Source organism: Canis aureus, chromosome 17 (genome assembly GCF_053574225.1).
Source record: "Canis aureus isolate CA01 chromosome 17, VMU_Caureus_v.1.0, whole genome shotgun sequence".
Taxonomy (NCBI): Eukaryota; Metazoa; Chordata; class Mammalia; order Carnivora; family Canidae; genus Canis; species Canis aureus.
Window position 1 is genome coordinate 59,822,155 of NC_135627.1, and position 27,619 is coordinate 59,849,773.

A 27,619-nucleotide genomic window follows, 5' to 3' on the forward strand; every position below is an offset into this window, starting at 1 on the left:
TCAGCTGGGACACAGCTGTGTGGCAGGCCAGCCCATGTCTGTGCTGTTGATTGGGTGCCTGTTCTGATTGGATGGGCCCCTGTCCTGGCTGTTCAGTATTTTCAGCATTTCCTTCTGTGGGGGCAAAGCTACCCAAGCTCATTCACCGACAGGCCCATCGACCACACTGACGTGCGGCAGCATGACCACAATCAACTTGTACTTGGGCTGATGATTACAAAGAGGGGGAGAAAAAGAGATAATTGCAAGGTTCAAAGAGACAGTACCTTTTTGTGTGATCAATTAGAACTGTATGTGGAGTGAAGAATTCGAAGCCAGAAAGAGGCTCCACATCTCATGGTGCTCCCGATGTCTGTTCGGCTCTGTTTTCATAGTATTTCCTGACGTGAGATGTGTCATCACCTCTCGTCTCGGCTACTCATTTTAGACACATACTGTAGATGAGAAAGATTTCCAAAGAGAGGAAGTAGACAGATGACAAGAGGCTCTTTAATAAGCCTTTCCAAATATAGATTCAGGCATCTGGCGTGGTCCTCAGAGAGCTCCCCACTCCACGCGCCTCACTACACAGGCAGGACAGAGGCCCTGTGGGGCTCGGAGCTCTGCTGGTAGTGGCAGGTCACCCCCAGGACCTGGTCTCCACCTCCCATCCCGGCGGGCCTTCCACTGTGCCACACCGTGTAGAGCATTTGCATGTGAAGAAATCTTCCCAGTTAGTATTTATCTCATGAGTTTTACGCTGCCTGACCTCAAAAAAGAATCTCAAATAGCTTATAACGTCATGATACCCTAAAATGCAGAAGAAAAAGATAAAGAGGTTGGAAACCACGTAGAATTGGTCTCTGTGTTGGAGCCTGAGTCTCTGGAACATATGGGTATCCTAGCATCCGAGGAAAGTGAAGGCCTGGGAGTATCTTCATATATGTGCAGAAAGTGGTGAGAGCGTGCAGACACCCAGACATGGTAAAGGGCCACTTGACCCAATACAACTGAAAAGTTGTCTGAAAGTCAAAACAAATCCTGTTCTGTATTGGAAACGTGTCCTGGGTCTGCGGACTGGAAAGAAGTCTTGTTTAGCTTCTGGAGCCTGAGTGCTGTGGCTTCTGACAGGGCGCTCCTTGCTGTGCGGGGGGCCGCTTGGAAGGTGGAACCAAGCCCCCCCACCATAGGCCGGGGCTGGTGGAACCGTCTCTACACCTCCCTTCGCCGCCATTTAAACTCACGGGCGAACCTGGAAGAGGACAGGAAGGGAGGAAGCTCGTAGCTGGAACTCACTGGATAAAACCACGTCACGTGCTGCCAAGAGGCGGGCCTGTAACGTTGGTTGTGAAGAGGCTCATCGAAGCGCCGCCCACTGTGGGACTGGCCTTTACGGTGTTTTCTCTCCTCTCAGGAGCCAGGCTCGCAGGAAGACGGTAGGCCGCACCAGGCTGGCTTTGTCCTCAGGTGGCCCTGGTGTCTTCTGCTCTGCATCCAGGGGTCACCGTGCCTCTTCCCTGGTGAGTAACCTTAAACCATTCCAGTAAACGTCCTTGACCTGCTGTGTTGGTAGCCGGCATTAGCTTCTTGTTGAATTTTCTAGGATCATGGTTGCACCCTAACAGTGATCTTAGGGCGTTTCGTTAGGAAAAGAGAAGGTGATATGGGCATTTCAGGCAGTTTCAGGGTAAGAGAGAGGCACGTTGTGGGTAGGGGACTTTCAAGCCACACCAAGTAGTTGCTTGGCTTCCACTTTGCAGAAGAGTGTTCTCGGTGCACGCTGCTGCAGAGCGGTCCTTGTTAATCAGAACACAGGAGTTGCCTCTACTCCCCATCTGTGTTCTTTGATGACCGAAATCAGAGCTAATAAAATCTGTTTGGACACTTTCAGAGACCTCCAAGGTTTGGATGGTGCCAGGGTGTCAATGATTTCAGAGGCTGGAGCTGAGCGGGGGTCGGGAGGTAGCTGTGGCGCGGTATCATTATCTGGGTTAACACCAGGTGGGTTAAGTCCCCCCACCTGTTGCTCACAGCCGCCCAGACTCTGGGGAAGAGTCACATCTTGGATGGTTTGGTCTCCGGGCAGCCCCCACGTCCTGCCCGGTGGTTCTTGCAGAGTGTCTGAGGTGTGCTCCCTTAAGAGGCCCCGGACTTGCAGAAATTGTGTTTGCAGCCAGAGAATTTATAATTTGCTACATATGGCCAGTCTTTTTTAGCAGCTTTCCTTCTTTCTTTTGCATTTTCCCACACCCACTCCCACTTACTGTTGGCTGCCCTCCCAGTACCTTCTCCCCACCAGGGACTTATATTAATAGGCAGATTTCTGTAGGCAGAGAGAGAGAGAGAGACAGAGAGTGAGAGCCCCCAATGGCATTATTTGCCTCTTGTTCTCTTTTAATTATTATTATTTTTTACATTACTGATCCTTTACCCTTGGAGGTTAGACATTAAATAGAAGTCAAGGACATGGTCATTGGGCCAGGAAAGGAATCAGGGACCCCTGGCTGCTGGGGAGTGGGGAGGAGACAAGACAAGGCAGCGCGGGACAGGAGAGGGTTGCCTCCTGCAGAGGCGGGAAGGCCGGGGCCGGGGTGACAGGCCGCGTGGCAGGGACGGAGTCCCACGGAGCGTGCGTGGCATGCCAGCTCAGCCAGCGGCCGCCCGCCTGGTCACGGGCCTGGCATCCGACCCCCCTAGGCTTCACTTCTCTTTACCTTCTCTGTCGAATGAAACGGAAAGCTTATTCTGATAATCAAACGAGATGATGGATATGAAAGTACTTAGTGGTGCATAAAAGGCACTTTGTAAATATTATTTTCTTTTTTCCTTTCACTTTGAGGGAATGAGGGGAGAAAAAAACCCCAAAGACATGAAAATCTCCATGTTCTATTAATAACAACTCCCATTTTTTCTTTTCCATAATATTTTCATAATGCTTCAAACCATGTGGGTAATTGTTTCAACATTTAATTTTTCCACTGAATTATTTAATTACATTTATGACAGGCACATATTTATTTTGAGTATGTCAGTGGAACCATTCATTTATTCTAATGGATTTACAACATGGCCAGAATTTTTTTTTTTTTTTTTCACCATTCACTTTGCGGTGATAGAAAGCGGTGCGGCCTGCCATCGATTGATCTTGCGTCAATCATATTTTAATCAAAATGAATTCTGGAAAAGTCTAGATAAGGATTCCCCCTAGAGGAAAGGTGTAAGGAGATCTTCTCCAAAAACTGTACCTAGGCCTGATAGCGCATCATCAGGATGATAGGACTCCCCCCTTCCTCCAGCGCTAGTGCTCGGGAAGCTTGCTCAGTTTACCCCTGGTGGGGGGCAGAGAAGTAGGGAGGGGAGGGCTTTCTCGAAAGGAAAGGGTCATTCTGCCCACGTGGAGACTGGTGCAGTCGTTTGGCTGCTTCCCCAAGCGTTGGCAGCCTGGCATCTGCGAAGCTGTCCGCCCCGGCGCCTCTGGCCTTCGGGGAGCTCTGGGCCCGGCAGCAGTGCTCCCGCCTGGCCGCTCCCGGCCTCTCCTGACGGTGCCTCCGGCTGGCCGCCCCGACGGGAGGCTGACTACCCGACTCCCCAGGTCGTCCTCTCGGGTTTTAAACACTCAGAATGACAGGACATAAAACACCTGCCTTTCTTCACTTTTATTTTCCTATCCGCTCAGGGCTCGGGAGTCTAGGTTGACCTCTCAGCTGTAACGGGGTTGAAAGGAGCAGCGAAAGCCTCCTAACAGTTCTTTTTGCAATCTTTCCTTTTTAATTGTATTTATTTATTGGAGAGGGAGAGGGAAAGCATGAGTGGGGCCGGGGTGGGAGTGGGCAGAGGGCAGAGGGAGAAGCAGACTCCCTGTTGAACGGGGAGCCCAATACAGAACTCGATCCCAGGACCCTGAGATCATAACCTGAGCCAAAGGCAGATGCTTAACTGACTGAGTCACCCAGGTGACTCCTTATTAAATTTAATAATTTAAATTTATTTAATTTAAATATTAATATTAATATTTAAATCATATATTTTATCATCATAAAATTATAATATTTAAATAATATAATATATAATATTATAAAAATTATATTTAAAATTAATAATGAATATTAATTATTATTATTTAATAAGGCCCCTCCTTTTTAAATTAAAAAATTTTTCATTTATTTATCGATGGGGAGGGGCAGCAACTGGGGTGTGAGATTTGGTCATGAGCAACAGCTGCGAAAGGAGATGCTAAGCACGGATAGTTGCAGGTGAAAAATACTTTCACACTTAGTGTCTTCCACCTAATGGTTTAAAGGTGGAAAAAAAATTTTCCAACTGCTGAAAGATATTACAAAATAAGGACAGGCTGATAGATCTTGTATTAAAAAAAAAAATCTCATTCTGGGAAAAGCTTTACCCTTCTCATTCTTAGTCACAGTTAAGACATGGCAAGTAATTTTTTTATTTTTTTATTTTATTTTTTATGTATTTTTTATTTTTTTCAAGTAACTTTTTTAATTAGTGTGTCCAGTGGAACAAATTTCTCCATGAAAAATTTACAAAAGCTCCAGAATAAACATCTGGAGAGCTGTATGGGCCTTCACTTGAGCTAATAAGGATGCAGTGCAGATGACCATGTTCACAGCTTAGAAATGGACTGTTTGCGTTAGCATGAGGTGGGCTGACCTTAAAAGTGTAATAGCCACCATTTATCTCCCTTTCTGCTGACTTTACTTCAGAAGACTTCCATGCTTGAAATTTGAGGAGGTCATTTCAATGGCATTCCCTTTTTTTTTTTTTGATAGTCATTAATGCTTTGTCACAAATACATGATTTCAAATGGCTTGTCACATTCTTTATATGTCTTATGCACAAGATGTTTCTTTTATGGGAGTATTAACGAAAATCAAGGGTAAATGTGATGCTATTTATAGAAATTTGCTTTTTTCCTCAATGACTTTTTGAGTCCTACTTCTACATGTTTTATTCACTCTCAAGTTGGGTAAGACAATGAGGAAAGAAAAAGTGGCTTCTGAATTCTTGAAGACCAAACGTGTCACCTTGTGGAAGGGCGTTCTTCCCATTTAAGTTAGGAAGGACTCTGTCAGCAAAGGCCCAGGACACCTTCATCTGCCCTCCGGGACCCTTCTGAGGCTCTGTTGGGAGGCTGCATCTGGAAGTAGGCCTGAGGACACTCAGTCAGCCACTCACTGGGTCTTGGTCAGACACCTGGCTTCCCTAAGCCTCCAGGGCCAACTCCTAGAGTATCAATGATGACACCAATGAGGAGACCGCACCTAAATTGCAAAGTGGCCTTCTCAGGTCATGCATCTACTAATCTGAGAGCTTAGGGAAAGAACAACATAAGAAGCAAGCGTGCGGGCAGTTTTCATCAGGCCAAAGCTTCCAGATGTCTTCCCAGTTAGCCCGAGCTATCAAAGTGGTTAGGACTGCTAAAACAATTTACATGGGAGTTTTTTTGAAGAGCAAAAATTCAAAACAATGCCAAAGGCAGCCCAGTGAGCCTAGTGGTTCTCTCAATGAATTGTAAAACATTGCAAGCTGTCAGTGCAGACGTGTAAAACAAAGTGCTGCTTTTTTTTTTTAATTATATTTGGCTCTTAAAAAGCATGATTTTCCTGGGGGAGGGTTGGGAGAGAGGGTTAAAATGTTGTTTTACTTTGTTTCAGTGGGAGAGTAGAGAAGAACTGTTGACCAAGATGCCTAAGGATGGAAGCAAAGGATGGAAGCAAAGCACAGGTAAGGACAGTAAAGGTGCAATTGCCTTGATGGAACGGGACACTCAGAAGAATGACGGCTTGGCCCGGTGGAGGGAACATACATATATTTTATTTTATTTTATTTATTTATTTTTTTCATATATTTTAATCTTTGTATGACTTTCATCTATATATAGGCTATTTCCAAAAGCGATTTGAGGTGGTTTGTTTTTATCCAGGACAGCTTGGATTAGGGTAAGACATGGATGCCCAAGAAGGGTCACAGTCTGATGCTGTTCTCTTCTGCCCTGAGACTAGATGTTGGGCTATGTGATGACTTCAGGCCTGAGGTGGTGACAGGAGTCAGGATGAGGAGGAGATGGTACCAGCTGCTGGTGCTAATGTACTCACTTGTCCCATAGAGTTGGGGTGTGTGTGTGTGTTAAGCATAAGATGGGGTGGCTGATGGTAACTGTCTCCGTACGTTCTCCTGGGGCTTTCGATGGCCATTGCTGAGAGTGGCTCACCTTTGTTCTTCCTCCCTGTGGAACATCCCTACCTCCTGTTTATCACTGTCTTGCCTGGTTAAAATGTGGGCTCCACTGAATGGGATTGGTCTTTTTTTTTTTTTCTTTTTTAAAGTCTAATCTGTTTTCAAATTTTTTTTAAAATTTTTATTTATTTTATGATAGTCACAGAGAGAGAGAGAGAGAGAGAGGCAGAGACACAGGCAGAGGGAGAAACAGGCTCCATGCACCGAGAGCCCGATGTGGGATTCAATCCCGGGGCTCCAGGATCACGCCCTGGGCCAAAGGCAGGCGCCAAACCGCTGCGCCACCCAGGGATCCCAATGGGATTGGTCTTAATGTTCATCTGCGTAAGATTTTACCTGTATTTGCCTCTATGTGTGTGTGTTTGGAGGCACACGCACACACGTTTGCATTTGTATCTAGTAGTTTGCTCTGTGTTCTACGCTTCTCGGAGAAGTTGCTGACCCTTTCCTAGCTTAAACTTAGCAGGGAGATAAAATGGGCCCTTGCCCTCTGTGGGTTTAGACAAGGTATGGGACCAAACAGATGTTGTTTTCTCTCCTAGAACTTGCCAGCAACCTTCTCTCATTAGGAAGTGGTGTAAAGTCAGGAGACCTTTTCTTTCCTTACATTGCCAATAAAGGGAGACAAAACGAATCTACTAACACTAATTTATCTACTCTGTTGCATTCAATAGAGATCGTTGAAGATCTTATACCATAATCCAAAGGAATAATTCTTATCATGGAAAAGTTAGGCTAAGTGGAGAGGCTTTCGGAATGCTTCACATCACCTATAGTGGTGATCACCTGCTGGCTCCAAGAAGCTGGTATGACTTTTTGGAGAAAATGGTTGTCATGTTGTATTTACGTTGTCTGTGAGACATTCAGATGAGAATGTGAGGGGATAACTAAAAGTGCAGTTTTGGAACTTAGGAGCTAGGAGAGGGCCAGAGGTGGGAAATTTGGGAGTCATTGCTCTGTGGGTAGCACTAGAAGTTGTAGACATGAAGAATCACAGAAGTGGGACGGCCTGCACTAATGTGTGGCTACCCTCTTAGTGACCTAGTGATCGATCTTGCTAGACTGATAACACATATACAAGAACCGATTGCACGATACTGCAAGTTTAAGGAACAAATTATTTTAAGATTTGTGTGGAATCAGAAAAGACCCTGAATAGCCAGGGGAATTTTAAAAAAGAAAACCATATCTGGGGGCATCACAATGCCAGATTTCAGGTTGTACTACAAAGCTGTGGTCATCAAGACAGGGTGGTACTGGCACAAAAACAGACGCATAGATCAATGGAACAGAATAGAGAACCCAGAAGTGGACCCTCAACTTTATGGTCAACTAATATTCGATAAAAGAGGAAAGACTATCCACTGGAAGAAAGACAGTCCCTTCAATAGATGGTGCTGGGAAAACTGGACATCCACATGCAGAAGAATGAAACTAGACCACTCTCTTGCACCAGACACAAAGATAAACTCAAAATGGATGAAAGATCTAAATGTGAGACAAGATTCCATCAAAATCCTAGAGGAGAACACAGGCAACACCGTTTTTGACCTTGGCCACAGCAACTTCTTGCAAGATACATCCATGAAGGCAAGAGAAACAAAAGCAAAAATGAACTATTGGGACTTCATCAAGATAAGAAGCTTTTGCACAGCAAAGGATACAATCAGCAAAATTAAAAGACAACCTACAGAATGGGAGAAGATATTTGCAAATGACGTATCAGATAAAGGGCTAGTTTCCAAGATCTATAAAGAACTTATTAAACTCAACACCAAAGAAACAAACAATCCAATCATGAAATGGGCAAAAGACATGAACAGAAATCTCACAGAGGAAGACCTAGACATGGCCAACAAGCACATGAGAAAATGCTCTGCATCACTTGCCATCAGAGAAATACAAATCAAAACCACAATGAGATCCCACCTCACACCAGTGAGAATGGAGAAAACTAACAAGGCAGGAAACCACAAATGTTGGAGAGGATGCGGAGAAAAGGGAACCCCCCTGCACTGCTGGTGGGAATGTGACCTGGTGCAGCCACTCTGGAAAACTGTGTGGAGGTTCCTCAAAGGGTTAAAAATAGACCTGCCCTACGACCTAGCAATTGCACTGCTGGGGATTTACCCCAAAGATTCAGATGCAATGAAACGCCGGGACACCTGCACCCTGATGTTTATAGCAGCAATGGCCACAATAGCCAAACTGTGGAAGGAGCCTCGGTGTCCATCGAAAGATGAATGGATAAAGAAGATGTGGTCTATGTATACGATGGAATATTCCTCAGCCATTAGAAACGACAAATACCCACCATTTGCTTCGACGTGGATGGAACTGGAGGGTATTATGCTGAGTGAAGTGAGTCAATCGGAGAAGGACAAACATTATATGTTCTCATTCATTTGGGGAATATAAATAATAGTGAAAGGGAATATTAGGGAAGGGAGAAGAAATGTGTGGGAAATATCAGAAAGGGAGACAGAACACAAAGACTCCTAACTCTGGGAAACGAACTAAGGGTGGTGGAAGGGGAGGAGGGCGGGAGGTGGGGGTGAATGGGTGACGGGCACTGAGGGGGGCACTTGACAGGATGAGCACTGGGTGTTACTCTGTATGTTGGCAAATTGAAGACCAATAAAAAAAAAGGGCCAAATTTAGTGGGAAGTTAGGCAATCTGCTTAATTGTTGTTGAAAATGAATTTATCAGACTCTTTTAAAAAATATTTTATTTATTTATTCATGAGAGACACACAGAGAGAGGCAGAGACCCAGGCCGAGGGAGAAGCAGGCTCCCTGCGGGGAGCCCGATGTGGGACTCGATCTCAGGACCTGGGGTCACGCCCTGAGCCCAAGGCAGACGCTCAACCGCGGAGCCACCCGGGTGCCCAGACTGTCTCTTTTGTCCAAAGATGGAGGTTAATAGAACGCAGCCTACCAAGGATTTACTAACTGTAAAGACCTCTGTTCCATGCCAACAGAGAAAAACCACAGATAAATTAGATCGGTTCTTACTTCCAAGAAGCGAGGGAGGCAGATGTGTCAGCGCCTGACTGTAATGTGAGGGTGAATGGAATAGGGGCTTTGATGGTTGAACGCTGTGGTGGGAACTTAATTTTAAAGTGGAGTTTGAGGCAAATCTCACAGCAGAAGGGGAAGGGTGAGTGGGATTCCACTAGGTAAAGAAGTGAGGGGGAGACCCTCGGAGAGATGATGTGCGTCGTGGCCAGCGAGAGGCACCATAGGCTGAAGCGGGCTACACCTGCCGGCCACCTTGTTAGCGTCTACACCTCAGGGCCTCCACGAGAGGACGAGGGGACGAGGGCCTCTTCCTAACCAGCAGTGAACTGCGCCCTCCCACTAGAACTTCCCAGTGACACTTCCAAGCAAGGAAAACGGGTACTTCACAGCTCCTCATACGCGGGAAAGGGAACGCGGGCCGAACAGTGCGCCTCCCACGGCTTTCCTACTGAAATACGGCTGGGGTCGCTTTCAGAGCACCCAGGGAATTTTAGCAAGATACAGTCTATTTAAAAGATAAAAAACATCGGGACGCCTGGGTGGCTCAGTGGTTGAGCGTCCGCCTTCGGCCCAGGGTGTGGGTCCCGGGATCGAGTCCTGCATTGGGCTCCCCGCTGGGAGCCTGCTTCTCCCTCTGCCTGTCTCTGGGTGTCTTTCATGAATGAATGAATGAATGAATGAATGAATGAACAAATAAATAATCGATCTTTTAAAAAAAGAAAAGATAAAAAACATTGCTTTCAGTAGCTCAAAAAGAATAAAACAATAACAGACCAAAGCCTACTAATTTGGTGGGAATTTATTCTGGTGGAGATAGTGCCTGGAGTCCATACCCATTTGGTTTCCTCTTTTCTTTCTTTTTTCTTCTCTTCTCTTTTCTTTTCTTTTTTTTCTTTTTTCTTTTTTTCTTTTCTTCTCTTCTCTTTCTTTTCTTTCTTTTCTTTTCTTTTCTTTTCTTTTCTTTTCTTTTCTTTTCTTTTCTTCTTTTCCCTTCCTTCCTTCCTTCCTTCCTTCCTTCCTTCCTTCCTTCCTTCCTTCCTTCCTTCCTTCCCTTCTTACATTTTTATTAGATTTATTTATTTATTTGAGACAGATAGAGTGCAAGTGGGGGAAAGGGGCAGAGGGAGAGGGAGAGAGAAACTCAAGGAGACTCCATACTGAGCACTGACCCTGACTCAAGGCTCAATCCCAGGACCTTGAGATCAGACCTGAGCTGAAACCAAGAGTCAGATCCTTCACTGACTGCACCACCTAGGTGCCCCATTTGGTTTTTAAAAGGAGAAAAAGCAAAAATGAAAGAAGAGGGGACTACTTTTCTCACATTTAAGTCTTTCCCTGGCATGCACCATGTTGTCAGTGTATTTACGAAGCCTTTGTATTTGAAGAATTTTGCAGGGTGGATGTGAAGTTTAGTCTTTCCTTCATGTGTTTATTGTGTGAGACTTATTTTTAAAATATTTTCCCAATCTTCTGTATCGCATTTAGTATCACATTTAGTTTGCATCACATTTCATTTAGTACATGGACTGCACTGGGATTACACCTCAGATTCCTTTTCATGCTCTCTTCCCAAAAGTTAAGTGCTAATCCGTTTGTTAACAAAATAAAAGAAGCATCCAGGGTATGAAGTAAATTTAAGTAGACTATACTTTCCTCTCTGAAGCCTTCCTTGATGTCTCTGACAGCTTCCTCCATTTTATGACTTCTATACTGTCGTAGTTGATTTGAGCTGCTGTAACAAAAATAGCCCAGATTAGGTGGTTTATAAACAATGGAAATATATTTATCATAGTTCTGGAGTCAGAAGCCCAAGATCAGGGTGCCCAGGGTGAGGGCCCAGGTCACAGACATTATATCTTCATATATGGAAGGGGTGAGCATGCTCTCTGAGGTCTCTTTCTATTAGGGCCCGAATTCCAGTCATGAGGATACCCCATGATCTAATCACCTCCCAAAGGGCCCACCTCCTAATACCATTACCTTTGATATTAGATTTTCAACATGGGGGTGGAGTTTTGGGGGGGACACATAAACAATCATATTATACCATGTACTTTGTAGTTATAACTGTTTCATATTATGATGGGTAATAAGAATTCAATTTTATTGACTGTTGTCTCCTCCTTTGGACTGTGGGTGATTAGAGGGCAAGGACTGTCTTGTTAAGTAGTTCCTGCACCCAACTTGGTGCCAGGCACATGGTATGAGCTCCATAAATTCTTTTCAAACTGAATATATGAGTATTATAGAAATTATTATATCCTAAAAATCCTCTTTGAATTCTCCGGAGCCATTTTTATATATATTGGCCAAACTGCTGGAGAAAATTTGTGAAGACAAATTATGTTCCTGAGCACATTCTACTCCTAGATAAGGCAATGCCAATACGGCTTGGAGGAGCCATAAGACAGTGGGTGTTATTAATGATCTAGGTATAACTGGGTCCTAGCTGACTTTGCACTGCAAGTCTTGTAGTGGTGGCCAGGTTTTGTTTTATTTTGTTCTTGTTTGTCTTTTTAACCTCTCCAAGTGTTGTTTTTCCATCTTTAAAATCATATTATTGGACCAATCAGCATTACAAACTGCTTGGGGGTATGATCACTGAATACAAAGTGGGATTATTATATCCTGTGAGTCCAGCTTTTGTGAATTTATTTATTAATGAAGCCTAAGGTTACCCACCTCCCTCAATCTCTTTTTTAAAAAATTTATTTATTTATTCATGAGAGACACAGAGAGAGAGGCAGAGACACAGGAAGAGGGAGAATCAGGCTCCCTGCAGGGACCCCGACACGGGACTCGATCCCGGGACCCTGGGGTCACGCTCTGAGCCGAAGGGAGACTCTCAACCACTGAGCCACCCAGGTGCCTTGATATATTTGAATTTTAGTTCTGTATTTTATTTATTTTATTTTATTTTTTAGTTCTGTATTTTAACATATTAGTTATCCTGTTCATTGTCAGGTCATTGGTAGATCTGAAAAGTGTACTTCCTAATTTCCATATAAATTATTAACTGAAAATATTAATTATAACAAATTTAAGGATAGAGCTCTGTGCTACTCTGTTGGAGATTTTCTTCCAGGTTGATAACAACTGATTAATTAGCACTCTGGCTATTCTTGTTTATAACTAGCTATAAATCTGTCCTTCCCAACTAACTAGTATTCAATATATGCTCACAAATATTCAAATTCCTGTCTGACCCTAAAATATTGGAGGACTCACTAAGTTGAGATGTTTTTAATTTGTACTACCTGGAAGTCCAAAACAAATTTAAATGTGAATTTCCCCCATAGGAGCAACCAAGACTCCTGAGGGGGTCCTAGGACCCGTCTCTGCCCCCAGTATAGGTTCTACAAGGTTAAAGCTGCTTGGTCAGAAGAGACCTTAAAATTGGTATATGTAGGCCCTCAAAAAGCTCAGCTATCTGGTTCTTTCTTGTGATCTTAGAGTAAACTTGGCTTTAGGGTAAACTAAAAAGTGGACCAAAATTACCTTATTGCAGTTTGGGGGAACTTTCCCTTCTCCCGTGACACCTCTTGCTACTGGGGGTTGGTTTGGTCTTCCTGGTTTCTCCCAGCTTCTTCTCCTTTATCACTCACCAGCTGGGACACACCCTGTTCTCTGAGCTTGCTCCTTCCTATCGGGACGGTCATTCTTTGGTGACCATTGCCTGCTGCAAGGTAATGGAATGGAGGTATTTGCTTACGTGAGTGCAATGTATACACATACACACACTCATGCGTGCATGAGAGTGATAAACCAGGGGACTCTTGGTCTTCTGGTTACATAGCCTCTGAGAGCTGTCTTTCTGACTAGTGTCAGTGCTACCCTCCTTGACTCGTTTTACTGTTGTGGATGAAGAAAGAGCAGGGCATGTGACCTGTGCAGTTGCTCAGGGATGTTGCATTCAGAAGAGCCCTGCATTTGTTTGAATTCTCTGTTGTTGCCATCTTTAAATTACTAATTCTTTTTGGATGGGTTACACTGCATTTGTGATTTGCACTGGGCAACACAAATGATGTAATACGTCCTGAGAAAGAGTTAAGCATTCTGCTGTATGCTGTGCCTATGCCCTGTAGCTGGGGAATCTCTCTATATGCCAGCAATTGCTAGAAGAGTCCACTTTACACTTATTTTCTAGCTGCATATATACAATAAATTATCTTTTAAAGCTATTAATGAGTGGTCTTTAAGAAAATTGTTTCACCCAAGCATTTATCGGATGGAACTATTTATTTTACTATGCTGAGGTCTCAGTGGTCTCCAGTCCTGATTTTAGTTCATATTAATGTCTATGTGTTCTCTAATTCTAAAAAATTCCAACCAGGACAAATCTATAATTGGACAAGGAGAGATGCAGGATATATTTGAGATTCAGCATAGATTCATTCAGTACCTAATAGACGCTAACTCTGTTCTAGAGGTGGGAGATAGAGCAAAGATTATGACAGCATCCCTGATTTCATACAGACTACATTCTCGTGATGGAGACAGACAATAAACTGATGAATGAATAAATAAACTAGTAAACACACAAATAGGTGAGATAATCTCGGTAAAGGCAGAAGGTTAAATAGGGTCATGTGGTAGAGTTATTGGAGGTGGCTTTAGTTTGATGGTCTGACAGGTCTCTCTGTTCAGAGGAGGTGACGTCTGAATTGAGACCTAAGTTATTTACTTGGTAAATTTAAAGTTTTTGGTAAGGTTTAAAATGTTAGCTGTGATTTAAGCATTGTCCACTGTTTTAGTCAATCATGAAATGTATTTAATAGATGTTCACAGAACGATGGTGGTAGTTCTTAATGAAAACATACATGCTTCCCGAAGGCATCAGGCCCGAACTCGGTGGTTGAGGTCACTGGTTTCTACTCCAGGGCATTTCCAAGTTCTACTTCACTCTCTCATCAAGTCGATTAGTCTTGTTTATGTGCCACATAATGTGTGGGACACTTTACCAGGAGTCATTTGTAGTTTTAGAGGAAGCAGAAGCTACAGAACCTACCCTTCCAATTTACTGAAGAAGACTGGGCAAAATCAAGGAAAGGTAAATAAGACTGCAAACTACAGAAACACAGACATTATCAATGACAGCTGCACATGCCCAGGAGCCAAACAGGATACTAGAGCACTGGAGCCCGATGGGAGCAATCTCCATGTGCATGGATTTTTCCTAGTTTTAAGTGAACCTCTAATTCCTCTATTTTAGAACCCCATTCTTTTCCTTTCTTGAGGTTCTTTTTGAGAAGATAGTCAGAATAGACATTTTTTACAAAGAAGATATCCAAATGGCCAACAGGTAAATGAAAAAGTGCTCGATATCACTAATTGTTAGGGAAGTGCACATCGAAAGCACAGTGAGATATCACGTCACATCTGTTAGAATGGGCATCATCAAAAAGATAAGAGGCAGTGCACTCGGGTGGCTCAGCTGGTAAAGCATCTGCCTTCAGCTCAGGTCATGACCTCAGGGTCCTGGTATCGAGCCCCACATTGGGCTCCCTGCTCAGCGAGGAGTCTGCTTCTCCCTCTCACTCTTTCTCTATGCTCTCTCTCTGTCTCAAATAAATAGATGAAATCTTAAAAAAAATGATAAGAGGCAAAAAATGCTGGCAAAGATGTGAAGAAAATGGAACCTTGTACACTGTTGGTGGGAGTGTAATTTGGTGTAGCCACTATGGAAGTTCCTCAAAAACTTAAAAAAAAGAACTACCATATGATCCAGTAATTCTACTTCTGGGTATTTATCTGAAGGAAACAAAATCACTATCTCAAGAAGATATCTGACTCATTGCAGCACTATTTAGAATAGCAAAGACATGGATGCCTAAGTATGCATCAACAGATGAGTGGATAAAGAAAATATGATATATATGTATATATAATGGAACACTGTTCAATCATACAAAAAAAAAAAGGAAATCCTGCCATTTGTGACAACATGGACAGACCTTGAGGGCATGATGATAAATGGAATTAGTCAGATGAGAATTTAATGGAATAAGTGGAATATAAAACAAATAAACTTACAGAAAAAGAGATCAGAGTTATGGTTTATAGAGAAAGGAGATGGGGAGAGGGGGAATTGGAGGAAGATAACTAAAAGGTATGTACTTCCAGTTATAAGATAAATAAGCACTGGAGAGGAAATGCACAACAATATGACTAAGGTTAACACTGATATGTGGCATATTTGAAAGTTGCTAACAGTAGATCTTAAAAATTCTCATCACAAGAAAAACATTTTTTTTCTTCTTGTAACTATATGAGGAAAAAAATATTAACTGAAAGTATTGTAATCATTTCATAATATGTATATTAAATTATATAATACCCCTTAAACATGTCCAGAGGTGTATATCAATTATATCTTAACAAAACTAGAAAAAAAAGAAGGTCAGAAACCAGGTAATGTGTACATGTTGGAGGGTTGAGGGCATGGGGAAGCACTGGTCACTTTTTTTAAATCACTTAATTGATTATTATTCATGACCCCTGTGATTATTTAATTATATCCCAAACTGAACTCATGATTTTGCCTCAGTGCTCCTCCTCTGACTTCAACATTTATGTTCCTTCCTCTATCAAATACTATTGGTCAACTCCTATATTTTTATTTATTTATTTTTTAAATATTTTATTTATTTATTCATGAAAACACACACACACACACACACACACACACACACAGGCAGAGACACAGGCAGAGGGAGAAGCAGGCTCAAGGCAGGAAGCCCGACGTGGGCCTCGATCCCGGGTCTCCAGGATCATGCTGTGGGCTGAAGGCGGCACTAAATCGCTGAGCCACCTGGGCTGCCCAACTCCTATATTTTTAAAACCACTTTTACTTTTCTCTCTTTTGAACTTTCCAGTAGTCTTGTAATTAACTCTTTGTATTATATTCCATTTGTCTGACACAACTGGAGTAGTTTCTGTTTTCTTGATTATATGATCGTTGTATCTGGTTTTTTTTCCTTCGTTCATCAATTTAAGACATTTTCTCTTGTCTCCTCCCTGTAAGTGGGAGCTTAAGCCACGTCACAGCATCCATTTATCCTCTTTTTCAAATTTGATACTCACTACTTAAAAATTTTCAATGTTTTTTATGTACCTATAAACCTCAAACCTTGTACAATCAACTGTAGAGATGATCTCTTGACTCCTCACTATGGTAGATGGGGATATTTATATTCTTAGGCTTCCTTCTAGCTATTTTATATTATCCCACCTCCCATCTTCTGACCATTGAATCTTTATTTTTATATTATTAAGGCTGTTAGCATTTACATTTTGTTCTATGGCAATATTTAAATCTTATATAGTCGATTGATTATAAAGATTTAAAGCTATTTTATTATTATGCATGGAAATAATATGTTGCCATTTCACAACCCCAAATTTTCTTTCCTAAGATTGTATTTCCACAGTCTAAGGTTATATTTATTTCTCCTTTGTCTGACATCATAAACTCTTGACCCTTAAACAGACATTATTCCCTCTGCAGAGGTCAAAAGGATAAATGGGTTTTCTTTTCTTATAATTCATTAATGATTCAAAATTATTTGGTGGTTTGGTATTTTAATTTTCTTTATATTTGTACTATGATTTTTTTCAAGACCTTTTTCAAGACCTCAAGACCTTTTTCAAGACCTTTTTTCCCTTGGAGTTTCTAAATGTTAATTCATTATTGGGATAGGAAACTTTTCTCCTTTTTCCAAGTATCATGCTCTTTTTGATTCTGTCCATTGCTTGAAATCTATACAGTTTTTCTTGAAGATATTTTTCATGGAATGTACTGATACCTTGCTCCAATTGGGCCTGCTGCTAGGCCAAACACAACTGTCATCCATATAATTTCTTTCTGTTTGTTACTTGGTTGAGTTCCAGCCTTTTTTTTTTTTTTTTTTTTTTTTGATTTCCAGTTTTTGTATTTTGCTTTCACCTTCCTGGAGCAAATCCTCAAGTAACTTTCTCATAAAAATTGCATACGAGGTAAATATTCTGTGTATTTCCTGTCTGAAATTGGCATGGTGATATAGCTAGGCATTGCTATTTTTTCCATTAGTTCTGTTAAATGTGTTAGGTGGTTTTTCCTCTGGGTATCTTCTAAACAGGGAAGGCTGCCCGAGGTTTGCATATGAAGGTGGAGCATGTGGACTGGTAGGCCTTACTTTAGAGTGAGTTGATATGGAGGCAGCCCTTAAACAAAGAGAGGCCTTCACATTTCAGAATGAGAAGAGTTTTCATCTGGGCTTTTATCTCCCAAACAGCCCTAATTCTTCCCAAGAAGTTGACTTAACTTCTTTAGAGAAGATTCCTCTAGTTGTTAATTGTTTTGCCTATGAGATGGAGAGAGAGAGAGAGAGAGAGAGAGACCAGAGAGAGACAGAGACGCAGAGAGAGAAAGAGAAAGCCAGAGCCATACTTTCAATGAACATCATTGTTGTCCGTGTCACAAATTACTGACAAGGTCAACGCTGGGGTCCAGCTTTCCCGTGAAGTCAGGTGTATGCGTCTTCCCTTAGATTGCAGGTTTCCTTTTGTGCCTGAAAGAACTCATGAGAAATTTCTCCACCTTAAGTGAAAGATATGTTTATGATGAAAAATGAACATTAGCCAAAGTATTTCAATAGATAGATACCTGGACTTTGTTGGATAAACGTAGTAGCAAAATTTTAGGTCTTTCCTTAGCTCCATGTTGTTAAACCTTCATGTGGAAAATAATAGTTTGGCGACTAGAGATAAAAAGGAGGAAGAAACATCTGCCTTTATTTGGTGGCCACATTACCAAATAAAGTAATAGTTTTTTTCTTGCTTGGCCAGATTCAATTCTGATACAAGCTTTGGTAAGTCTTATGAAGCATTTGCAAATTGTCGCAAAACTCCAGCCTTCCAAACTGCTGGAATTTTTTTTCCTGTAGCTTTTTTTTTTTTATGGTTTTGTGACAGAATTATAAGGAAGTAGATGTTACTCTTTGCTTTTGAAAAAAGAAATAGTTCACATGTGTGCACTTTTTAGAAACTTAGTGTGGAATATTACACTGTATGTTAACTAACTGGAGTTCAAATAAAGATTTAAAAAAGAAAAAAGAAGAAACTTAGTGTGGAGAACCTGACTGGGATACTTTGCACCTACCTAACTCTTAAGAATGTGAACTAAATTAAATGGGAGGATGCACCTGTTTTATAATAGGTACTGGAAAATGCACTTTCTATCACCAATAGTGCATATTCAAGGATGGAAACAGGAGGATAAAAGAGTTATAGTGTGTACGGTGAACAGGAGATTTTCATTCTGAATAAATAAGATCGAGCAGACCAGTTTTATCTATGTTGTTGCAGATGCATGACCTCTCAGAGACTTACAGAAGTGATCTTTAAGTTGTATGACACCATCATTTTGGTCTAAAAGAATGATCAGTGGGAGAACAATCATCTCTGATAGTAACCTGGATTTTAGGTTTCTCCTTCCCCACCAGTCCATAGCAATGTGGACATTTTGGGGAAAAAAATTAAGAGAAAGAAAGAAAGTAAAAGAAAGAAAGAAAAGCTTTCCCACATTTATTTCTTCAAGGATAGGTTTCTATCCATGTCTTTCTGCTTATTAGGACAAGGATTATGAGTGGCAGTTTCCAGATGTATTTCTAAAAAAGGATGAGTGAGAAGGAGCTGTGTTTGGTTGACCCTTCCATTCCTGGGAGCAGTTGAGTTAGTGGAAGTAGAGAGGGAAGTGGATCATGGGAAGACCGACGTGGGCGTTTGCCCTTCTCATCCCTGTGTTGGCATGTGCTCGTGCTTAGGTGTTTAATGTTAGGTATGCTTAACCTGGGTTTCGGTCAGTGTGGAGTTTAGAAATAAACCTTCAACAGTGCATGTGGATAAAACATCATCCTTTAAGTGAATTTTCTTATGTATTAATTTTAAGTTTACTCTCTTTGGCATTGTAGCTGAATGGCTCTACTTAAAACATAGATCTAACCTTGTTACCTCCCGGATTATGATCCTGTTGTGGCTGGTCCCCAAGCTTCTAAGTAATAGTATATGAGCCCTTTGTGCGATGCCTTCTCTTGGCCTCCCCAGCCTCATTCCTGCCCCCCTCTGCTTTGCACTTGACATTTTATACTCTAGTGAACCCAGCACTACATCTCCCCACGAGATTCCCTTCTCTTTGGAATGCCCTTCCTGTTTTCCTTTTCTTGGATGACTCTTCCTGAATAAACCATCATTCTCTCCAAAGAGTCTTCCCTTGAATGAGGTGGGACTGAGGGCTTCTCTAGATTCTGTGGCTGCTGTCTTACTACTGAATATATATTAGCACTTCTGCTCAGGTGTCATTTAACCTTTTAGTCTAGAAGCATCTTATAGGAGGAGACTATGCCTTATTTGTTTTTGCATGTATCAAGTGCAGTGCCAAACATACAATAGGTGCTTAGTAAGTGTTTACCAGCAACTTCTGAATATTAGACATTCATCTCAACTAATATTTCAGTTACTTCCTACTTAGTGGTAAGATTGAACTGAAAAACCACAAGAAAGTTTCACGATGATAAGTGGTAAGTAGCAGTTATATCAGGAAGTGACTGATAGATTATTATTTTTCTGTCAATGGTAGGGTCACAGTATTTTTAATGAGTTTATTTTTATTTTATTATTTTTGGGGGGGTGGAGGAAGGGCAGGGGGGAGAGAGAGAGAAAATCGTGAGCAGGCTTCACATCTGGTATGAAGCCCCAAGCGTGGCTCAATCCAGGGCTCAGTCTCACAACCCTGAGATCACCACCTGAGCTGAAATCAAGAGTCAGACACTTAACCAACTGAGCCACCCAGCGCCCCTTTTTAATAAGTTTAGATAAATCCACCACACACGTGAAGTATATGTGTACATACAGCATGTGCAGGAGGGATCACAGATACTACTTAGTCTTAAGGGCTATAAGAATTGGGAAAGGCCCTTGATGTCTTCCAGGCCAATTATCTGTGGCACAAGAATACTTTTTATAATATTTTTGATAAATAGACATGTAATTTATATCTAAACACCCCCTGTAATGGCCTGTTTTCTCTCATTAGGCAGCTCATTCCATTTTTTGGACCATAAAATTTTCGGAAAGCTCTTTGTACTAACTCAAACCTACCTTTCCTATAACTTCTATCTACTGGTCCTAATTCTTCCTCTTAAAGAAGAAGAAGATACAATAAAGCCAGTCTCTCTTCTTCCTTAAATCTTGAAGATATTGGTGAGGCATCAAGTGTCCTGTAAGACCCCCTCTTGAGGTGAAATTTCCTTCCATTTGACAGTTGTTCTTCAGCTTTCCTGGGTTTGTTCCCCTCACTATGCCAGGCCCTCTACTCTGCTTTTCTTTAGTTTGTCTGGATGGGAGCCTATAGTCCAGGTTCTGCTATCAGCACAAATTTGAGCAGAACTCTGACAAATGTTAAACTGAACGCTGTACTTCGGTTCCTGAAGATTGAGGTTGTGTTACCTTCTCAGTTAACTATGCTTTGGAGCTTGTAATCAAATGAATTCTTAACACTGTCCCCCTCATATCATTGCTGAGCCTTTCTGTGATCCGGTGATGTTGCCTAGGTCTTCAGAACAACACCACACAAGAAACTTTGAAATCAAGAAACATTGACCAACTGTTGATAATGTGTGTAGACCAAACACAGGATGAGGCAGTGCCTGTGCCTGAAGACATGAAAAGTACTTTCTCAGTGTTTTCATTTTATTTACTTGTTTTTCCTGCGACAAGTCATCCAACCATTTAAAAACTAAAATTTCCAGAATTTAGTTTTTCAAACAGTATTGCTCTTTAAATCAATGCCCTTGTAAAATTATATGCTTAGTCTAATGATGCTTTCTTTTTTAAGTTATTGGGACGATACAAATTTTTTGAGTGCCTACTATGAGCTTAGTGCTCAAATACTTTTTAAAACTTCTACCTTTGAATTGTTTTTAAAGTCAGCAAATGAAAAACAGGAAAATCATTCTATATTCTATCACATTTTTTTTTTTTTGATCCCAAGCTTCTAGTACAGTGGACTTGGTGCCATATGACCTTTAGCTATTTCCAAAAATCAAATTTGTCCAACCAGGGCAGTTAACAAATGTCTTCACACAGGCCCCAGGAACAGGTTGTCTTCTGGGATGGCCACAAAGCTTCACCAAGGCCTTACTTGTGCCTCCCTAACAACAGGACTCCTAGAAATTCTGTCAGGAGTTCCCAGCTCCTGTCAAAAAAAATGTATTTTCTCCTCTAAGAGCAATTGCCAATTGCTCTGTGGCAAACCCAGATGAAATACTGTATTTCCCTACCCAGTTGGTAAGAGAAGGAATTAAACTAACCTGCTGTGCAGAGCAGGCCTGAAGCCATGCAACAGTCACAGCACCTGCAGCGGGTGCACTTATACGAGAACAGGTGTTACAGGCCTGTGCATTTCATAATCACTGTCCTCAGCAATGGCAACCAAGGGCCCCGTCTTGGTTCAGAAAGGCAGTTCACAGCCCTTGTGGGTATGGTTTGAGCTGCCATTAAAAAGCAAAAATTTTAAAAAGCACACACTAAGTGTGCTCGTCACCACGGCTGGCAATGGTTGTTCATGGAGCTCAGATAAACAAGTATGGACCTACTTAACTGGATCTAGGATGGATTTGCTCTCAAGAATTGCAGTGACATGAGCACAACTTTTGTTTGATGAAAGATAGCCTTTGCTTTTATTGGTCAACCGTTCCATCCATCAATTAGCATCAGCAAATTCAGGAAGCATATGACTTCTCTTAAGACGAAAAATCACAAGGTATCCTGTAACCTACAGTTATCAGTCAGGGCAATCTGAATTTCTATAGCCTCTTTGAACTTACCAGGGTTTGCTAAAATTCTGGAGAACTGTAGAATCTCTAGTGTTTGAAAAGTGTAGTAACACACATTTTGTTTCAAATGGCAGACTGAACAAATTAGATATAATTCATTGTCCTTTAACATTGCATAAAATTTGGTTAAAAAATTTGTTTAGTCCTTCCTAGGTTATTAGGAAACAAACAAACAAACAAACAAACAAACAAAAAAGAACAGAAAAAGAAAGAAGAAGAAATGGAAAACTATCTTGCTGAAATAAGGAATGTATTTCTTTTAGTCAATAATAATAATAATTGTGTTGCTGGTGGCAGTTTTGAGACCATGGATTTTTTTTTTTTTTTGAGACCATGGATTTCTTTAGCTGAAAAATTGTCCATAGACATGCAGTACTTAAGAAGTTAGTCTGAGTAATAGAACTAAAAAAAAATTAGTGAAGCAAGAATTTCAATGATTTTAAAAAGACTAATAATGTATTGTATGCACATAGCACTATGAAATTTATAAAGCATTTTCACATTTCAGTAAAGAGTTTTGCAAAGGAGGAGGCAGGTCTCGGGCAGTTTAAGTAGCAGGCCCTGGATTTGCTATTCTGGTGCCAACTGTTACTAGTTGAGTAAAATGCACTCAATCAATCCAAGTCTTCCTGATTTGATAGAATTTTTTTTTAAAGATTTTATTTATTTATTCATGAGACACACACACACACACACACACACACACACACACACACAGAGGCAGAGACACAGGCAGAGGGAGAAGCAGGCTCCATGCAGGGAGCCCGACGTGGGACTTGATCCCGGGACTCCAGGATCACGCCCTGGGCTGAAGGCAGGCGCTAAACCGCCGAGCCACCCAGGGATCCCCTGATTTGATAGAATTGTAAAAGACTGTGTGTTGAGTTTGCTTGTGTCAGATAGATCCTTGACCTTAATGGTGACAAAAATATCTTTAATGGAGCTGTATTAAAATTATTTTTCAGATGTATTGCCATCTACTGTGAATCTTGATATTTTGGGGGCTTCTCACTTATTTTATTTTTTTTAAAGATTTTTTTTAAAAAAGATTTTATTTATTTATTCATGAGAGATACAGAGAGAGGCAGAGACACAGACAGAGGGAGAAGCAGGCTCCTCGCAGAGAGCCTGATGTGGGACTCGATCCTGAATCTCAGGATCATGCCCTGAGCTGAAGGCAGATGCTCAACTGCTGAGCCCCCCAGGCGTCCCAGGGCTTCTCACTTATTGAAATGATGGGCTCAATAGACCAATGGAAGTGGCTTTTCTAAATATCTGTAGACTATCAAGAATCTGGTCTGGTGTGCTCAGATCATTCAGATTTTTGATGAAGTGTTCAGAAGATTGCTGTTCTGCCTCTGTAGGTAAAGCCAAGGGTCTTGCCCTTGGGTAGAAGGAAGATATGATGTAAAGAGAAGTAAGCAAAGTTTGCTTTTCCAATCTGGGAAAATTAAGGGGCTAAGGAGAAAGTGAGATGTCAGGGTCCTTGTTTCTCTTTTTTTCTTAGGGCCCAATGTGGGATGGGGAAGGGAGTGTAGCTTTAGAAAGTGTCATCCATATTGGAATGGAGAAGCCAAATAAACATTTGTTCCTTTGGACTAGTATGATGAAGACTGAAGCCCTGTAGAAAAATTGCAGCTGTGAGCCTGGTGCCACGGGCAGCGTAGCATATGAGCAAATTCAGGTGGTGTTAAGAGTCCAGGTCAGCAATGCTGGACCCCCTGGACCTCTACATGGTACCAGGACTTTTAAGTTACTTCATGTCCTAGGGAGGGGAGGTGGAGATGCTGGGAGTCCTGGTGAACTAGCAGAGGCCCTATTATAGGAGAGAGTTCATTTTGGGTGAGCCCTTCACGATGAGGATGAATAACCTGGATCATGTGTTCCTATAGTGAGTGCTAACAGGTGACCTCAAATGGCGAGGTATACCTACCCCATTTGTACCTCTGTGGTCACTAGTTCAGAGAGGGCCTCAGTCTGTCCTCTCTGCAGTAGAGACCTAGTGAGAATCCAGATGACCCCGTGTGCCTCTGAGGTCTCCCTCTTCTCCTTTGTCACACTGTTAGGTATGACCACTGCTGTCCTCTTCAACCAGCCACCATCTTGTATTAGAGGACGGGGAAGAAGAGGAGATTTTACCCGAATCAAATGGTTAATTAAAGTGACTGCTATAATTGCTGGATTGGAAAGACATTTTAATTTTTTCCCCAGGTTTGGTTAGTGGGTAGGGGCTTATGAGGATAATCATATGGGCTATGGAGAGAAAGTAGAAATTCCTATATTTTATCAAAGCTAAGATACCATAGACTATTAAAGGAACCATTTTTTAATGAATTAATGAGAAAGAAAAAAACTATATTAGTTAGAGTTCAACTAGAGAGACAGAACTTTTCGGAGATATATATTAAGAGATTTATGGCAAAGAATTGGCTTACATGATTGTGGCGGCTGCCTGGGTGAGTCCAAAACACTTAGGGCAGGTTGTAAGGAATTGCAGGCTGTAACTCTTGGGCATGGGATGAAGCTGTTGTCCACAGGCAAAATTCTCCCTTCGTCAGGGAAGCTTTAACTTTGCTCTTAAGCCCTTTCAGCAGATTGAATCAGGCCTACCCAGGTTACCTAGGATGATCTCCTATACTTAAGTCAACTGATTATGTACTTTAATTACATCTATAAAATACTTTCACAGGTCACATAGATTAGTGTTTGAATAGCTGGGGACTGTAGCCCAGTTGACACATACAACTAACCATCACAACTACCAAGTAAACTATGATATGTTAAGTTTTAGGTATGTTAAAATGTAAAAAAAATTATATTTTAAGCACTATGAAATATAGTATGTTTTCTGGATGTAGTGTGAGTGAATTTAGACATCTGCTAATAACTTCATTTAGTAATTCTGGAGATTAGTAGTGATTCTGTAACCCTGTAATGGTTCGTAGTTCTAGAGATTAGTAGTGATTTTGATTGCCCATTTGCATACAGGAAGTCTGAGATACGGAGAACAGGAAGCCATTTCCCAAGGGGTCACTTCAGACAATGCTAGAATTAGGATCTGGTTTTCTCCCTCTTTGTTCTTTGAGTCTATCTTTCTGTTTTATTAGAATCACGTGTAAAGCAGATTGGTAAAATGTGAATCGTGATTCCCAAACTGGTGTCCCTAAGTACCTGAGGGGTCCAAAAGCCATGCAAACTATTTCAAGGAGCCTAATGGAAAGTGTACATTTAATCTGAGGCAAAGCTTCATGGGCTAAATAAGATGTCAAATGGGTTTGTTTTTGGCCAGACTTCTTTCTAGTCCCTTGAATCACTTTGTTGCCATATGCTGATCAGAAGATCTGGTCGCCAGTTAACCGGGTTTTGTGGGTCATTTACCTGTTTGCTTTCAAATCCGTTGTCCATCTGCTGTCGCCCTGCTCTGTATCCGAGGGAACTGCATTTCCTTGGTTTACTTGCTAACCGACTTCTGAGTAAGTTCAGTCAATGGGAGGCATTGGAGCAACACCAGAGGGGGTGTGTGGGGGGAACCAGGAACCTCTCCCTTCTGCTCTGCCTCAGGCCATGCCTCCTTCCTTGGCTGTGTTTCCTCAGTGGCTCTGACTTCCACTCGATAGCCCTTTGCTCCATAGTCCCAGCCCACCAGGCAGCCTCTACTGTGGGTCTAGCTCCTGATAGATGATCCCAGCTTTGGACACTAAATGGCAAATCTTCCATTTTTTCTTTAGCCGTAGGAATGGCAATGGCTTCCTGTTCTTCTGGTGGTTTCCTGGGTACTCTCTCAGCTCTTCCATCATCCATGCCATAAATTCCTTGTGTCCAATCCTCTCTGCTTGGAATGTCTAGGGTGGTTTTTGTTTTCCTTACTGGGACCTCACCAATGCATAGAATTAAAAAAAATCAATTACAATGGGAAAAATTAGATCAATTGTTACCCGAGATACAAATTTGGTTAGATACCATCCATCTAAAAAAGGAAAAATATGAAAAAGAAGAAAAGGGTCTTTGGTACTGGAAGGGTGAGGAGGACTCCCTGAGCAGCAGGGTGTACAAGGTGGTGCTGAAGGGAGTCTTAGGAGCCACTTTTCCATAGGAGGAAAACAAGTCCCAGAGAAATAGGATGACTCGTCTCTGGTCACTCAGCAAGTTAGTAAATGAATGTCAGGACTAGAACTCAGCTGCTTCCAGGCACATCTCACAGAAGTAGAAGGGCATTTGCAATCAAGAGAGATCCAGTTACCACCCAGTTGCTCTGTGACTTGGGGCAAGTCTCTTATTATCTCTGAATCTCAGTTTCCTCATCTGCAAACTTCACAGAGTTTGTGAAAGTGAAAGCAGTCACTGTTAAAGAACTTAGCCAAGAGCAGGGCCAGAGTAGTCACTAAATGTGTTACCTTTCCTTCCTCCCCGTGCATGATTTTTCTAGAACACTCTCCAGGAACAATCAACATTTTCAAGATGGGTTTTTGTTTTTTTTTGTTTTTTGGTCTTATCTTGTTTTTAAACTTTCTTAAAATTTCTCTTTTGCTTTGACTGACTTGCAACCAAAGAGAATAAAGGGGTTGACAAAATATCTCAATAACATGACCTAATGCTTTTTTTTTTTTTTTAAAGTTCCTATAGTTGTGCTCTGAACATCCTTCTCCATCCTACGTGAAGAGTGCTCTGGAGGGTACCTCTTTTTATGCTATCTTTCGTTTCCATTCTGCCTCTTAAGACACTGAAGTGAGAATTATTATCTGTCTGAAGTCATGTATGCTTGGACTTGCTCTATGACATTGGCAATCAGCAGGCATTTAGGCCTATTTTCTTCCATTTCCTGATTGGTTACAGACCACAAATAGATTCTGTTACCCAAAAAATGATGCTTTCAGAAGGCTGCTCCTATGGGCCCATCCTCGGAGAGCTGCAACCCTTTGGCTCAGTTGAAAAGCTGAGCTATGTAAGTTGTCAGCCGCATGGCAACCAGTGCTCCCGCCCAAGTCGTACTGCTGAAGCGATGTAAAGAGGTAATTATACCCCCTAACTCTGTTCTTCTCTTTGAAACTCTATTAGATTGGAGAACACCTGTGAGAGCAAGGCCTGGAGCACAGTGAGTCCCCCTTCTCTTCCCCCTCATCAATCCCATGTTTTAGAAGTTGTGCTGCACTAATCTTTTATTTTCTTTGAATATTGTTGTTACTCATATATAACACCTTGAGATTCTTGGCTGCATATGGAGAGCTTCCTTACTTTGAAGTGAGTTTGGATTTAAAAAATTGTCTTTCTTGCAGTTTCCTTTCAGGCACTTAGGTTGTGTGTAGCCATGATGCAAAGCAGGCAGACAGCTGGCGCAAAGGACACGGCAGCCTATGGAAACAGACTTTCCCTGGTTAATGCTATAGGTTCGCTTTTATTGAACAAATGAATGGAATAGCCTGGGGAGGGAAGGTTCTGGAGTCCATAGTTGCCTAGCTAAGGCCACCAGAAACGTGGATAGATAGGTTTAT

The 27,619-nt window shown here is 41.7% G+C and overlaps 1 long non-coding RNA gene across 1 annotated transcript in view; it reads left to right on the forward strand.

The window, feature by feature from the left end:
* The first annotated feature begins 1,012 nt into the window (after positions 1-1,012).
* The window catches only part of LOC144288112 (uncharacterized), a 167,760-nt gene continuing 141,153 nt past the window's right edge, over positions 1,013-27,619 (forward strand). Inside the window, exons 1-2 of the long non-coding RNA XR_013356110.1 lie at positions 1,013-1,499; positions 5,655-5,724. This is a non-coding gene — a long non-coding RNA (uncharacterized LOC144288112). The remainder of the gene's footprint in view (positions 1,500-5,654; positions 5,725-27,619) is intronic.